Source organism: Delphinus delphis, chromosome 5 (assembly GCF_949987515.2).
Source record: "Delphinus delphis chromosome 5, mDelDel1.2, whole genome shotgun sequence".
Lineage (NCBI taxonomy): Eukaryota > Metazoa > Chordata > Mammalia > Artiodactyla > Delphinidae > Delphinus > Delphinus delphis.
The window spans coordinates 42,303,449-42,307,709 of record NC_082687.1 but is presented as its reverse complement, the minus strand read 5'-3'; positions in this window follow the sequence as shown (position 1 = coordinate 42,307,709).

Here is a 4,261-nt window from a genome sequence, read left to right as displayed (position 1 = left end):
AAATACCTGAATAAGGAATCTGGCCTCCAGAACAATGCTTCTGATAGCTTTAAGTATCTTGGCATGCTTTTAGTTTCCCATTATGATTATTAATATATATATTTTAAATGATGTTGAAGAAGATGATGACTGGTACCAAGCTAAGGCTATATTCTAAAAGAGCTCGTTGTAAAAATTCCATGATTTATGAGCACAGCAGTATGATTCATAATAACTGGAATATGGGAGCAAACCAAATATCTACTGACAGATAATTGGATAAACAAAATGTGATATATACATACAATGGAATATTACTCACCTTATTCATACAATGGAATATTATCTAGCCTTAAAAAGGAAGGAAATTCTGTCACATGCTGCAATATGGATGAACCATGGGGACATTATCTAAGTGAAATAAGCCAGTCACAAAAAGACAAATACTGTGTGATTCTACTTACATGAGATAACGAGAGTACGTAGTCAATTTTATAGAAAGAGAAAGAATGATGATTGCCAAGAGTAGGGGCAGGGGGTGATGGGGAATTGCTGTTTGATTGGTACAGAGTTTCAGTTTTTTTGTTTTTCCCACATAAAAACACTTTATTACCATATTAAGTAACAAGTTTTTTTTTTTTATCCCAACCCCCCCTCCCACTTCCCCCCTTGGTGTCCATACGTTTGTTCTCTGCATCTCTGTCTCTAGTTCTGCCTTGAAAACCAATTCATCTGTACCATTTTTCTAGATTCCACATATATGCATTAATATACGATATTTGTTTTTCTCTGTCTGACTTACTTCACTCTGTATAACAGTCTCTAGGTCCATCCACTTCTCTACAAATGACCCAGTTTCATTCATTTTTATGGCTGAGTAGTATTCTGTTGTATATATGTACCACATCTTTATCCATTCATCTGTCTATGGGCATTTAGGTTGCTTCCATGACCTGGCTATTGTAAATAGTGCTGCAATGAACATTGGCGGGGGGCACGGTGCATGTGTCTTTTTGAATTATGATTTTCTCTGGGTATAGGCCCAGTAGTGGGATTGCTGGGTCATATGGTAGTTCTATTTTTAGTTTTTTAAGGAACCTCCATACTGGTCTCCATAGTGGCTGTATCAATTTACATTCCCACCAACAATGCAAGAGGGTTCCCTCTTCTCCACACCCTCTCCAGCATTTGTTGTTTGTAGATTTTCTGATGCTGCCCATTCTAATCAGTGTGAGGTGATACTTCGTTGTAGTTTTCATTTACATTTCTCTAATAATTAGTGATGTTGAGCAGCTTTTCATGTGCCTCTTGGCCATCTGTATGTCTTCTTTGGAGAAATGTCTATTTAGGTCTTCTGCCCATTTTTTGATTGGGTTGTTTGTTTTTATAATATTGAGCTGCATGTGCTGTTTATATATTTTGGAGATTAATCATTTGTCTGTTAATTTGTTTGCAAATGTGTTCTCCCATTCTGAGGGTTGTCTTTTCATCTTGTTTATAGTTTCCTTTGCTGTGCAAAAGCTTTTAAGTTTCCTTAGGTCCCATTTGTTTATTTTTGTTTTTATTTCCATTACCCTACGAGGTGGGTCAAAAAAGATCTTGCTGTGATTTATGTCAAAGAGTGTTCTTCCTACGCTTTCCTCTAAGAGTTTTATAGTGTCCAGTCTTACATTTAGGTCTGTAATCCATTTTGAATTTATTTTTGTGTATGGTGTTTAGGGAGTGTTCTAATTTCATTCTTTTACATGTAGCTGTCCAGTTTTCTCAGCACCACTTACTGAAGAGACTGTCTTTTCTCCATTGTATATCCTTGCTTCCTTTGTCATAGATTAGTTGACCATAGGTACGTGGGTTTACCTCTGGGCTTTCTATCCTGTCCCATCGACCTATATTTCTGTTTTTGTGCCAGTACCGCATTGTCTTGATTACTGTAGCTTTGTAGTATAGTCTTAGGTCAGGGAGTCTGATTCCTCCAGCTCCATTTTTTTCTCTCAAGTTTGCTTTAGCTATTCGGGGTCTTTTGTGTCTCCAAACAAATTTTAAGATTTTTTGTTCTAGTTCTGTAAAAATGCCGTTGATAATTTGACAGGGATTGCATTGAACCTGTACATTGCTTTGGGTAGTATTGTCATTTTCACAATATTGATTCTTCCAATCCAAGAACATGGTATTTCTCTCCATCTGTTTGTGTCATCTTTGATTTCTTTCGTCAGTGTCTTATAGTTTTCTGAGTACAGGTCTTTTACCTCCTTAGGTAGGTTTACTCCTAGGTCTTTTATACTTTTTGTTGCAATGGTGAATGGGATTGTTTCCTTAATTTCTCTTTCTGATCTTTCATTGTTAGCGTATAGGAATGCAAGAGATTTCTATGCATTAATTTTGTATCCTGCAACTTTACCAAATTCATTGATTAGCTCTAGTAGTTTTCTGGTGGCATCTTTAGGATTCTCTATGTATAGCATCATGTCATCTGCAACAGGGGCAGTTTTACTTCATCTTTTCCAATTTATATTCCTTTTATTTCTTTTTCTTCTCTGATTGCCATGGCTAGGACTTCCAAAACTATGTTGAATAAGAGTGGCGAGAGTGGACATCCTTGTCCTGTTTCTGATCTTAGAGGAAAGGTTTTCAGTTTTTCACCACTGAGAATGATGTTTGCTGTGGGTTTGTCATATATGGCCTTTATTATGCTGAGGTAGGTTCCCTCTGTGCCCACTTTCTGGAGAGTTTTTATCATAAATGGGTTTTGAACTTTGTCAAAAGCTTTTTCTGCATCTATTGAGATGATCATATGGTTTTTATTTTTCAGTTTGTCAATATGGTGTTATCACATTGATTGATTTGCATATATTGAAGTATCCTTGCATCCCTCAGATAAATCCCACTTGATCATGGTGTATGATCCTTTTAATGTGCTGTTGGATTCTGTTTGCTAGTATTTTGTTGAGGATTTTTGAGTCTATATTCATCAGTGATATTGGTCAGTAATTTTCTTTTTTTGTAGTATCTTTTTCTGGTTTTGGTATCAGGGTGATGGTGGCTTCATAGAATGAGTTTGGGAGTGTTCCTTCCTCTACAATTTTTAAGAAGAGTTTGAGAAGGATGGGTGTTAACTCTTCTCTAAATGATAGAATTCACCTGTGAAGCCATCTGGTCCAGGACTTTCGTTTGTTGGAAGATTTTTAATCACAGTTTCAATTTCATTCCTTGTGATTTGTCTGTTCATATTTTCTATCTCTTCCTTGTTCAGTCTTGGAAGCTTATACCTTTCTAAGAATTTGTCCATTTCTTCCAGGTTGTCCATTTTATTGGCATTGAGTTGCTCGTAGTAGTCTCTTAGGATGCTTTGTATTTCTGCAGTGTCTGTTGTAATTTCTCCTTTTTCATTTCTAATTTTATTGATTTGAGGCCTCTCCCTCTTTTTCTTGATGAGTCTGGCTAATGCTCTATCAATTTTGTTTAGCTTCTCAAAGAGCCAGCTTTTAGTTTTATTGAGCTTTGCTATTATTTTCCTTGTTTCTATTTCATTTATTTCGGCTCTGATATTTATGATTTATTTCCTTCTACTAACTTTGGGTTTTATTTGTTCTTCTTTCTCTAGTTCCTTTAGGTGTAAGGTTAGATTGTTTATTTGAGACTTTTCTTTTTTCTTGAGGTAGGCTTGTATTGCTATAAGCTTCCCTCTTAGAACTGCTTTTGCTGCATCCCATAGGTTTTGGATCATTGTGTTTTCATTGTCATCTGTCTCTAGGTATGTTTTGATTTCCTCTTTGACTTCTCCAGTGATCTCTTGGTTATTTAAAACATATTGTTTAGCCTCCATGTGTTTGTGTTTTTTACGTGTTTTTCCCTGTAATTTATTTCTGATCTCAGAGCATTGCAAGTGGAAAAGATGCTTGATATGATTTGAATTTTCTTAAGTTTACCAAGGTTTGATTTGTGACCCAAGATGTGATCTATCCTGGAGAATGTTCCATGTGCACTTGAGAAGAAAGTGTAATCCACTATTTTCGGATGGAATGTCCTATAAATATCAATTAAATCTATCTGGTTTATTGTGTCATTTAAAGCTTGTGTTTCCTTATTAATTTTCTGTCTGGATTTGTTCATTAGTGTAAGTGAGGTGTTAAAGTCCCCCAATATTATAGTGTTACCGTTGATTTCCTCTTTTATACATACCTCAATACATAAGCATTTGCCTTATGTATTGAGGTGCTCCTATGTTGGGTGCATATATATTTATAATTGTAATATCTTCCTCTTGGATTGATCCCTTGATCAT